This window comes from Lithobates pipiens, unplaced genomic scaffold, assembly GCF_037356315.1.
Source record: "Lithobates pipiens isolate NorthernLeopardFrog02 unplaced genomic scaffold, aLitPip1_a1.2 Scaffold_18, whole genome shotgun sequence".
NCBI classification, from domain to species: Eukaryota; Metazoa; Chordata; class Amphibia; order Anura; family Ranidae; genus Lithobates; species Lithobates pipiens.
Genome location: NW_027507758.1, coordinates 553,866,076 through 553,878,852, shown reverse-complemented (window position 1 = coordinate 553,878,852; position 12,777 = coordinate 553,866,076). Strand labels below are relative to the sequence as shown.

The 12,777-nt window shown below is 45.3% G+C and overlaps 1 protein-coding gene across 9 annotated transcripts in view; it reads left to right on the top strand.

The window, feature by feature from the left end:
• Positions 1–12,777, top strand: part of LOC143988956 (uncharacterized) — a 570,864-nt gene that overhangs the window by 261,191 nt on the left and 296,896 nt on the right. The window contains exon 1 of one of the 9 annotated variants that reach the window (XR_013276946.1): positions 5,512–5,689. The exons of the other annotated variants lie outside the window; for them this stretch is intronic. The gene's annotated coding sequence lies outside the window, so the exon portion shown is untranslated. Of the gene's footprint in view, positions 1–5,511; positions 5,690–12,777 lie in introns of those variants that run through there. 9 annotated transcript variants of the gene reach the window in all.

Genomic DNA, 12,777 nt, shown 5'->3' with positions numbered 1-12,777 from the left:
GGATGGCACTGCACCACACTGATGCTTGTAACGTGAATTAAAAAAACATAGGTTGGGGTAATGCACATTTACCACAACACAATGGTGTGATTTTGCACTAAAGCATGGCAGTTCACAGAACCATCCAAAACACAAATTTCCCCAGCATACTTACCAGCTAGCCAGCATAATATAACGAAAAAAAGGCTAAACTGTTTCTGCAATTTACATTGGATGCAAATATATGTGAAGCCGCACTGCCACGTCAAGGCCCCTCTGCAAAGTGCGGTCCCTAACTATAATGTTTCTAAATTGAGAAATATATAGGAAGAAATAAATAGAGTGTCTAAACTAGTTACAATTTCTTTTTAAAAACAGAGGTTTTTGTTATATATTTGCATTCATAAGTGAAGCTACATAGAGCTCCCAGGGATCCCATTGGATCTTCCTTGTGGCTTGTGCTTGGTCACAGTGAGACCTCGTATGATTGGGATTTCTGTGTCCCTCTAATGTAATGTTTCCAGGGTATATGCCTGTTAACCCTCTAAGTCTTAGGTGCTCGCAGTGATACTGGTGTTAGGTTTAGAAAGTCTCTAGCACTCAAAAAGATTATTTCCACTTATTGTGAAAAAATTTCATATTATTCCAGCCACTGTTTTATTGCTGGTTTGATAGTACCAGAAAATAAAAAAAAACTGGCCTCCAACCTCCCCTTATAGCCAGTCCAACACACACCTAAAAAGTATCAGCCTCCCGCCTGCAAAAAAACCCTGTGTCACTCCTGGAGCCTGAACGGCCCACTTTGATGGAGCCAGAACGGGGGTGTCACACTCTCCTGGAGCCTGAAAAGGCCCATTCTTCTGGAGCCAAACTGGCCCATTCTTCTAGAGCCTGAACGGCCCGCTCTGATGGAGCCTGAACAGCCCTCTCTGATGGATCCTGAACGGCACAGTCTGATGGAGCCTGAACGGCCCGCTCTGATGGAGCCTGAACGGCACAGTCTGATGGAGCCTGAACGGCCCGCTCTGATGGATCCTGAACGGCACAGTCTGATGGAGCCTGAACCGCCCGCTCTGATGGAGTCTGAACGGGGGTGTCACACTCTGATGGAGCCTGAACGGGGGTGACACGTGCTGATGGAGCCTGAACGGGGGTGTCACACGCTGATGGAGCCTGAACGGGGGTGTCACATGCTGATGGAGTCTGAACGGGGGTGTCACACTCTGATGGAGCCTGAAAGGGGGTGTCACACGCTGATGGAGCCTGAAAGGGGGTGTCACACTCTGATGGAGCCTGAAAGGGGGTGTCACACTCTGATGGAGCCTGAAAGGGGGTGTCACACTCTGATGGAGCCTGAACGGGGATGACACGCGCTGATGGAGCCTGAACGGGGGTGTCACACGCTGATGGAGCCTGAACGGGGGTGTCACACTCTGATGGAGCCTGAAAGGGGGTGTAACACTCTGATGGAGCCTGAACGGGGGTGTCACATTCTCCTGGAGCCTGAAAAGGCCCATTCTTCTGGAGCCAAACTAGCCCATTCTTCTAGAGCCAGAGAAGCCCACTCTTCTGGAGCCTGAATCTCCCAATCGTCTGGAACCTGATCGGCCCAATCCCCTGAAGCCTGAATCTCCCATTCTTCTGAAACCTGATCGGCCCAATCTCCTGGAGCCTGAATCTCGCACTCTGATGGAGCCTGAATCTCGCACTCTGATGGAGCCTGAACTTCGCACTCTGATGGAGCCTGAACTTTGCACTCTGATGGAGCCTGAACTTCGCACTCTGATGGAGCCTGAACTTCGCACTCTGATGGAGCCTGAACTTCGCACTCTGATGGAGCCTGAACCTCGCACTCTGATGGAGCCTGAACCTCGCACTCTGATGGAGCCTGAACCTCGCACTCTGAAGGAGCTTGAATGGGGGTGTCGCACTCTGATGGAGCCTGAACCTTGCACTCTGATGGAGCCTGAATGGGGGTGTCGCACTCTGATGGAGCCTGAATGGGGGTGTCGCACTCTGATGAAGCCTGAACGGGGGTGTCGCACTCTGATGGAGCCTGAACGGGGTTGTCGCACTCTTCTTGAGTCTGAACGTGGGCGACACACTTTTCTGGAGTTTGAACAATTTCTTCCAACTTGTTGGCAATCTTCACTCCCAAAAATTCTGCACCCCTCCCATTTAAGTGCAGTCCATCCCTTCCATAGAGCCGGGAAGCGACTGCAAAGTCAGACCAGTTCTCCATGAAGCCAAACTCCTCTTCTCTGCACCAGTTCTTCAGCCACTTGTTAAGCTCTCTAAGCTCCTGCTGCCTTTCTGGTGTGGCTTTAGGTACAGGCAGTATTTCTGAAAATACTGCTTTGGAGGTCCTTTTTTTCAACATAATCCCTATGTCCTTGAAATCATTTTGTAGACTGCTCCATCTTCCTCTAATTTGGTCATTTGTACCAATATGTACCAAGACAGCTGGGTCCTCTCCAGCCCCACGCAACAATCTTTCCATCCGATCTGCAATGTCCCGAACCCGAGCGCCTGGTAAACAACATACTGTTCGTAGTTGAGGGTCTTTGTGACAGATTGCCCTCTCTGTCCCTCTAATAATTGAGTCCCCTACCACCAGTATCTGCCTATTCTTTCTTGTAGCCTTGCCCCCATCTTTACTGGAGGAAATGTTCCCATAGTTCACCTGACATTTTGGTTGAGTCTCAATGTCGGGTACAGTCCCAATATGCATATGACACTCTTCTGGACTTTGCACACGAGCAACACGCTCTTCTGTAGTCTGAGCGGCGGCGGCGCACCCTTTTGGAGTCTGAGCGGCGGCTGCGCGCCCTTTTGGAGTCTGAGCGGCGCGCCCATTTGGAGTCTGAGCGGCAGTGGCGCGCCCTTTTGGAGTCTGAGCGGCGGCGGTGCGCCCTTTTGGAGTCTGAGCGGCGGCGGTGCGCCCATTTGGAGTCTGAGCGGCAGCGGCGCGCCCATTTGGAGTCTGAACGGCGGCGGCGCACCCATTTGGAGTCTGAGCGGTGGCGGCGGCGCGCCCATTTGGAGTCTGAGCGGCGGCGCGCCCTTTTGGAGTTTGAGCGGCGGTGGCACGCCCATTTGAAGTCTGAGCGGCGGCGGCGCGCCCATTTCGAGTCTGAGCGGCGGCGGCGCGCCCATTTGAAGTCTGAGCGGCGCCGGCACGCCCATTTCGAGTCTGAGCGGCGGCGCGCCCATTTCGAGTCTGAGCGGCGGTGGTGCGCCCATTTGGAGTCTGAGCGGCGGCGGCGCGCCCATTTCGAGTCTGAGCGGCGGCGGCGCGCCCATTTCGAGTCTGAGCGGCGGCGGCGCGCCCATTTCGAGTCTGAGCGGCGGCGGCGCGCCCATTTGAAGTCTGAGCGGCGGCGACGCTCCCTTTTGGAGTCTGAGCGGCGGCGCGCCCTTTTGGAGTTTGAGCGGCGGTGGCACGCCCATTTGAAGTCTGAGCGGCGGCGGCGCGCCCATTTCGAGTCTGAGCGGCGGCGGCGCGCCCATTTGAAGTCTGAGCGGCGCCGGCACGCCCATTTCGAGTCTGAGCGGCGGCGCGCCCATTTCGAGTCTGAGCGGCGGTGGTGCGCCCATTTGGAGTCTGAGCGGCGGCGGCGCGCCCATTTCGAGTCTGAGCGGCGGCGGCGCGCCCATTTCGAGTCTGAGCGGCGGCGGCGCGCCCATTTCGAGTCTGAGCGGCGGCGGCGCGCCCATTTGAAGTCTGAGCGGCGGAGGCGCACCCTTTTGGAGTCTGAGCGGCGGCGACGCGCCCTTCTGGAATCTGAGCGGCAGCGGCGCGCCCTTTTGGAGTCTGAGCGGCGGCGACGCTCCCTTTTGGAGTCTGAGCGGCGGCGGCGCGCCCTTCTGGAATCTGGGCGGCGGCGGCTCGCCCTTCTGGAATCTGAGCGGCAGCGGCTCGCCCTTCTGGAGTCTGAGCGGCGGCGGCACGCTCTTCTGTAGTCTGAGCGGCGACGGCACGCTCTTCTGTAGTCTGAGAGGCGGCGGCGCTCTCTTCTGGAGTCTGAGAGGCGGCGGCGCTCTCTTCTGGAGTCTGAGCGGCGGCGGCACGCTCTTTTGCAGTCTGAGCGGCGGCGGCGCGCTCTTCTGCAGTCTGAGCGGCGGCGGCGCGCTCTTCTGTAGTCTGAGCGGCGGTGGCACGCTCTTCTGTAGTCTGAGAGGCGGCGGCGCTCTCTTCTGGAGTCTGAGCGGCGGCACGCTCTTTTGCAGTCTGAGCAGCGGTGGCGCGCTCTTCTGCAGTCTGAGCGGCGGCGGCGCGCTCTTCTGGAGCCTGAGCGGCGGCGGCGCTCTCTTCTGGAGTCTGAGCGGCGGCGGCGCGCTCTTCTGGAGTCTGAGCGGCGGCGGCGCGCTCTTCTGCAGTCTGAGCGGCGGCGGCGCGCTCTTCTGCAGTCTGAGCGGCGGCGGCGCGCTCTTCTGCAGTCTGAATGTGGACGAAACTCTCTTCTGCAGTCTGAATGTCCCTTTCAATACTGCTCACTGTGGCAGGCCTGCCGTGTGAGCTGTGTCTGCAGTAGATCTCGCCTTCATCTGCAATAAAACCAGAGGAATTTGATTTAGCATCTTTACCTACATTTCATATATTTTTCTTTATACAACATCAAATTATGAAGAAAAAAATTCAAAGCTCCACTTCCAGGGAGAAATAGTAAACCCGACATGACAGTGACATAGGAAAAACTGCTATTGGCTTTTGTATAAAAATGCTGATTGCCTGGCAGTTATGCTGACCCACTAAAATTCCATGATTGGAAGTTTGGAAGCCAACAACAAGTATTTTTAGCAGTATAATAAAAAAGCATTTCCCAAACATAGGTAATTGCTGTGGGCACATTGTGTGGGCTGCTAAGCAATTACATGGTGTTGATCACGTGGTGGAGTGTCGGATCATTTTATCAACTGAATATCTATCATAGAGATACTACCCAATATTAATATCACAACTTATAGACTCTCTCTGTTTTTTCATATTTATTGTTTGCACATTGCTACTTACTGGGTGTGTAATATATATGTGTATTGTTTATGTTATCACATTACCTAGCGCCACTATTTACTTTTAACCTATGTTTGGTAGATGCTGTTTTATTATAGCATTTCTTTTAAAGTGGCTGCTCTATATGTATCAGGTTTGTCTTTGGCGCAGTGATAAGATCTTAGGTAGCGGCTCATTGTGATCTGGTTGTGTATTATTTTTAGCAGTATGATGTTGCACTTTCATAGTTAAATGAGTGGGCAGGTCACAAAGGAAATTGTGACAGGAAGTAGTGGTGCCACCTGCCTGGCTGTACATTGTGGCAGGGGTTTGTGAAACATCAGACCAGCTAAGCAGGGGCTTTGTTGAGTGGCAGTTTTGTCAAGAAAGTGTGTCATTATCAGCCCTGAGATCAGAACACCACAGCAGCAAATGGAACTCCCTACATCTGAAAGAAATCTGGAGACATAAAAGAAATACTTTCCCTGGCCCCATTAGTTCAGCGGGGAGGGGAGTGTGTGTTTGTGTGTTGGGGGGCACTGCAGAAAGGAGACAATTTCTTCACATTCAGGCTGAGAGCTCTGCTGTTTCTTATAATTGAGATAAAATCCCAGCCTCTTTTATATCAATCTACCGGATTCCTCTGGTGAATTTATATACAAGAGGCTGGGATTGAAGAATCGGCTCCGGTGAGGACAGCTGTGGATGTTTGGACAGGTAAGTGTCTCTATATTAAAAGTTAGCAGCTATAGTATTTGTAGCTGCTGACTTAAAAATGTTTTGGGGTAGACTGGAGCGCCTCTTTAAAGTCCCACACCTTGCAAAACCTTGGGATCAGTGGACATGCGTCCTACAAGTGTGTTTTTTTTATTTTCTTTAGCCATGACAATTTCAGTTCTCTTATATGGGTTCAATTAAAGTGCTTATAAAGGCAGAGGGATTTTATCTTGCTGCATTTCTAAAAAAATAAAAAATAAATGTATGCATGCATCTCCCCCCCAGCCCCCCGCCCCCCTAGGCTCTCTTGCTCCTCACTGGCTCAGTAAAAAAAAAGAAATAATAATAATAGGCCAAAAAAGCCAATGCTGTAAAAAAAACACACTATTGCAAAAATGTTGAAAAACTCACTGCAAAGCTACTGCCATTTTTATAACATTATTATAACGTCCGGTGTGCATGAGGAAGCTTTACCATCACTGTAATGTATGGCATTGGTTTAACCACTTAAGCCCTGGACCAATTGTCAGCCTAAGGACCAGAGGTCTTTTTACAATTTTGCACTGCACTGCTTTAACTGGCAATTGCACGGTCATGCAATGTTGTACCCAAACAAAATTTGCGTCCTTTTCTTGCCACAAATAGAGCTTTCTTTTGATGGTATTTGATTGCCTCTGCGATTTTTATTTTTTACGATATAAATGGAAAAAGACTGAAAATTTTGAAAGAAAAAAAGATATTTTCTACTTTTTGTTATAAGAAAAATCGAATAAACTCAATTTCAGTCATACATTTAGGCCAAAATGTATTCAGCCCCATGTCTTTAGTAAAAAAAAGTCATTAAGCGTATATTTATTGGTTTGTGCAAAAGTTATAGCGTCTACAAACTAGAGTACATTTTCTGGAATTTACACAGCTTTTAATTTATGACTGCCTATCTCATTTCTTGAGGTGCTAAAATGGCAGGGCAGTACAACCCCCCCCATGACCCCATTTTGGAAAGTTGAAACCCCAAGAAAATTGCTGAGGGGCATGTTGAGACCATTGAATATTTTATTTTTTTGTCCCAAGTGATTGAATAATGACACAAACTAAAAAGTTTGCAAAAAGTTGTCACTAAATGATATATTGCTCACAATGCCATAGTTATATGTGGAATTTCACCCCAAAATATATTCTGCTGCTTCTCCTGAGTACGGGGATACCACATATGTGGGACTTTTTGGGAGCCTAGCCGCGTACGGGACCCCGAAAACCAATCACCGCCTTCAGGATTTCTAAGGGTGCAAATTTTTGATTTCACTCCTCACTACCTATCACAGTTTCGAAGGCCATAAAATGCCAAAATAGCACAAAACCCCCCCAAATGACCCCATTTTGTAAAGTAGACACCCCAAGCTATTTAATGAGAGGCATGTTGAGTCCATGAAATATTTTATATTTTGCCACAAGTTGCGGGAATATTACAAACTTTTTTTTGTGCACGAAGTTGTCACTAAATGATATATTGCTCACACATGCTATGGGCATAAGTGAAATTACACCCCAAAATAAATTCTGCTGGGGATACCACATGTGGGGGATACCACATGTGGGGGACTTTGTGGGAGCCTAGCCGTGTACCGTAAAACGCTACCAAAAAAAACTGTTAGCGATGGCAGGGATCAGGCCTGACTCTGCAAACGCTGCAGTTATGTGTTTAGTGTTTTGTAAGTGACAGTGATCAATCGATACTGCACTTGGGTGGGCTGGGCGGAGGGGCAAAACGCAGGTGCTAGCAGGTATCTGGGCTGGTCCCGCTAACAATGCTTTTTTTGTCGATTTGTGGGCCTATGTGTACCTACGTGTCAGTGTAGTGATTGGTGCACACTTACTATGTCCTCTCCTCGCAGTCCGGTCAAAAAGACCGCCCCGAGGAGAGTGAAATCGTAAACACAGGGAGGGGAAGCTTCTCATTCGCCAGGAGCGATGGAGAGGGGATGGCCAGAAACCAACGGCCATCCCCTCATCCTGGATCGCTCCTGAAGCGAAACGGACCGCCGCAGCCAGTGGGAGGGGGTCCGATCGGACCCCCCACACGCTGTAAGGCAGGCATGTACGGGTATGTGCTTGTGCCCATACATGCCATTCTTCCGACGTATAATTACATGCGGTGGTCCTAAAGTGGTTAATTATCTGCGTCTTGTAGAACGACTCCTATTGTAAATGAAAATATATTCTCCGCCTACAATGGCTTGCTACAGTTTCTGTGGAATATTTTTTTGACATTTTGGGAACTATGTATATGTGTTATGTAGGTAACAAGGGGTTAAACATGTATGTGGGGGTCTTTTCTTCCCATATTATAAATCTCTGCCATCTTGCTGGGTGGCATTGAGGTCATCAGTCCAGCCTGTAATAAGTAGCATGCAAGGCTTGTTCAAAAAAAAAAGGCAGTTAGTAGGTGACAGTTGGAAAAAGAGGGGGGGGGGACTTGGCTCGGGGTAAACATATCTAAAAATAGCTGCTTTCTCCTCTTTAAAATAAATCCTCAGACTGGTGTTTACAAGACAAAAGACAGCAATGTCTATGGCCAGCCCTATACATGTGTACATAGGTTTAGTCTACTGAAAATTTTAAAAAGGGATTGAAGACTTTTCTTTTTAGCAAATGTTTTTGAATTAAGTTATTTGTCTGTTTTTTTATTGTAACTGTGTAGCACTTTGAGGTCTTTTGATGGAAAGTGCATTATAAATAACATTTATTATTATTATTATTATTATTATTATTATTATTATATGGGGGTGCCACTGTCATCAATGGGAGGAAAAAGAATCCAATGAAAGTATTTTGTATTTATCAATATCCATGAAACTTACCAGCCCTGCGTTTTTTGTCCCACTGTGGTCCATTGGCTTTACAGCCGGCATCAAAACATCCGATAACGGATCTGAAACAGCGACGTACAAATCGCACTGCCCTCCGCATTTTGGTGGGCTTCTTGAATAGGGGATCTGCAAGCTGTATATTGATCTCTCCTTCCATAGCTGGGCTTCCTTTGGTTGGTTTCTCAATATTGTTTTGAGAAACAATCTGTTTACTTGTAATTTGTCTTATTATGAAGAATAATAAGACACGCTTTAAGTCTGAGAAATTGCAATAAAACTGAATCGAATAAATCCAAATCCAATCAAACAGCAAGAGAAAGCTGGACAGAGATGTCTTCACTGTACAGCAAACAACTCACAACTGATGCCAGAAGAGCCCAGAGCAGCCTTATATTAGAGCAGGTGATGACATCATAGAGGTCGTTTTTTTTAACTGACGATTTTTCTTAACGGCTTTTGTTGCCATGGTTACCAAAGCTTCCTATACACAGTGATGGGCTGTGGGGGATGGGCTGTGAGGGAGAGCACAGACACACCAATAGAGGACTATGATTGGGCAGTATTAATGGTAGCAATATGATGGGGCAGTTTTGATAGGGCAGTTTTGATGGTGGCAATAGGAGGAGGCAATTTTGATGGGAAAAAGAGGGGGGGGACTTGGCTCAGGGTAAACAGATCTAAAAATAGCTGCTTTCTCCTCTTTAAAATAAATTCTCAGACTGGTGTTTACAAGACAAAAGACAGCAATGTCTATGGCCAGCCCTATACATGTGTACATAGGTTTAGTCTACTGAAAATTTTAAAAAGGGATTGAAGACTTTTCATTTTAGCAAATGTTTTTGAATTAAGTTATTTGTCTGTTTTTTTATTGTAACTGTGTAGCACTTTGAGGTCTTTTGATGGAAAGTGCATTATAAATAACATTTATTATTATTATTATTATTATTATTATTATTATTATTATTATTATTATTATATGGGGGTGCCACTGTCATCAATGGGAGGAAAAAGAACCCAATGAAAGTATTTTGTATTTATCAATATCCATGAAACTTACCAGCCCTGCGTTTTGTCCCAGCGTGGTCCATTGGCTTTACAGCCGGCATCAAAACATCCGATAACGGATCTGAAACAGCGACGTACAAATCGCACTGCCCTCCGCATTTTGGTGGGCTTCTTGAATAGGGGATCTGCAAGCTGTATATTGATCTCTCCTTCCATAGCTGGGCTTCCTTTGGTTGGTTTCTCAATATTGTTTTGAGAAACAATCTGTTTACTTGTAATTTGTCTCATTATGAAGAATAATAAGACACGCTTTAAGTCTGAGAAATTGCAATAAAACTGAATCGAATAAATCCAAATCCAATCAAACAGCAAGAGAAAGCTGGACAGAGATGTCTTCACTGTACAGCAAACAACTGACTTCTGATGCCAGAGGAGCCCAGAGCAGCCTTATATTAGAGCAGGTGATGACATCATAGAGGTTTTTTTTTCAACTGACGATTTTTCTTAACGGCTTTTGTTGCCATGGTTACCAACGCTTCCTATACACAGTGATGGGCTGTGGGGGAGAGCACAGACACACCAATAGAGGACTATGATGGGGCAGTATTAATGGTAGCAATATGATGGTGCAGTTTTGATGGTGGCAATAGGAGGAGGCAATTTTAATGGGGCAGTTTTTTTTATATGTATAGAGGACTGTGAAACTGGATTAAAGTTATTATTATAAAGCCCTCTATTTTAAGGCATAGTGATAGGTTGAGTGGTCAGAGTTGATATTGATTATGTATATGTCGACACACGAAAGAAAATAAAAAGAAAAAATCGTGACTAAAAAAAGTCGAAGTGAGGGTGTAGTGTATCTTCTAGAATGTCCTTGCCACATTCAATACATGGGAAGAACAAAAAGAGAACTCTGGAAGAGATTAAGAGAGCATGTTGAAAATATTAAAAAGGGTTTTGATAAATATAACCCTTGAGACACTATGCAAAGTTTCATAAAAAAGACCCCTCATCTTTATTAATTTGTGGTATTCAAAAATACAAGCCCCATTGGAGAGGTGATAATAAAATTATTAGGATTAGCCAAGCTGAATCCTGATGGATTCATGAATTATGCACTTTAACAGCTTTTGGACATAACGTTGACTTTGATCTTAATTGTTTTATTTCTAATTATTAATTCAAGATTTTTGGGCATTTTATTAATATTAATGAATTTTTTATATTTTTCTATATCCACTTATATATATATAGATAGCATTGGGGTTAGATGTACTTCACTGATGAGGGGTTTTGTCCTCTCCCCCCTCCCCCTACTGCTTTTTTTTTTTTTTTTTCGGTATTAATTTCCCAATTGATTGGTCCAGTCAAAACCAACGTTATGGCCAGTTATGAGATAGTTAAAATATAGCTATGGTATAGTTGTACTTTTTATCATAATATTGCTATGTATTTGAATGACTAGATGAACACAGTTAGCATTGCCTGTATAAAATGATGTAGTATGGCATTTAACCACAAGATGGCAGTGTCTGTGGAGCGATATATTTAGAATGTTATTTTACACTTATTTATGTGGAGAAAGTTATAACAATTACTTTGTAATTTTAGTAATGTTATTAGTAGATGTGGAAGTAATTTGAATATGCTTTTATTTTCAAGTTGTATCAGGAAGCTAGTAGTATTAAGGTATGGGGTGGTTGTTGTTTTGAGTTGCTATAGCCGCCCGCCCTATTTAAACTTCATCAACACCTGACTCCTTGACCCTTTGAAAAAGTCACGTGTCTGTGACGCAACGTGTCAGGGAGGAGCCAGGTGTCACGATCGTCACTTCCGGTCGCGGCTGAGACCGAAAGTTCCCTTTTTTACAAGCGCAAGATTCCGTTTTTTAATGTGAGTGGATATTTTACATTATTTTATTAAAGTTTACATTTCTACACATGAGAGTCCCCTTTCTTTCCCCCATGATCGTTGGTATTTTGGATTTTATTGTGAGGCTGAACGAATCATCTATAAGGAGCCAAATCAGCAATTTCCCCTACAAGTGTGTTGGACCCTGAGGGGTCTTGTATTGAGGTGAGAGGCTGGGGGAAACGGGGGGTGCTCTGGTGGAGCACTGAAGGTGGACTGTCTCTCTCTTTTTGTGAAGCATGTCTGCATCTGTGACAACACTGCATGACTATTAGATATACTGTCACATTTGGATATCGAGCTACTGAATAGCACTGGAACATTTGTTTGAACACTTGTATTTGCACATGGACTTTTTTATTTTTATGTTTTTCTTCTTCTTTTTTAGCCATTTTTGTATTGTGATTCAGTCACATATTGTTTGCGATATTTGCACATTTCATGTCATTTGGATGTATCACTTTTTATATATGTGATTTTGCACTTTTTAAATATTATACACTACTGTGTTTTGCACGTTTATGGATGCACAGTGTTTTTACATTTGCACATTTATGTACGTATTTATTACAGTTATTGATTTGTGTCACATAATAGGTGGTGTATTTTAAAAGGCAGCGCTACATACCTTTTTTTACATATATATATTTATATTTATTTTTGAAATATAGATGTTTATTGGGTTTTAACATGAAATACAGATGACTTTACGGTATAATATCATCAAAATGTATACATTCGTTGACAAATCAATCAATAACAGAATTGACCTAGAGTGGGTCATAAGCAATACAAGATAAACAGCAAAAATAAAAGTGGAGTACTGTACTATACAGGAATTAGCAAGTAGTAGAGAAGTTGTCTTGTTGCATGTGTAAACCTAGGGGACTTTAGAACCTCCTCCCGTGCACCCCTTACGGGAACAATGCTGTGCCCGAGAGGAGACCCCATCCCCCAATGTAAAATAGAATGCTAATGGCTAGTACATAAGGCACATATAAAAGTATAATACCATAATACGTGTGATTGACAACAACCGTGGCGTAAATAGTAGTAATATTAGTATTCCTGTATTTAAAAATCTACAAGCGGGTTTACAACGGTACCTTCAGAAGGTAGCGGGAGGTTAGTTTGGTGGTCGACCCATGTTGACCATGGTAACCATGCCCGGGAACTGCGGGCTAAGGTGCCCTGGCAGCGGGCTATCGTTTGTTCATAGGTGAAATGCAGGTGAGTCATTCTCACCACTTCTCCCACTGTGGGTGGTGAAGGATTCCTCCATAGTCTAGTGATACAAAGTCTGGC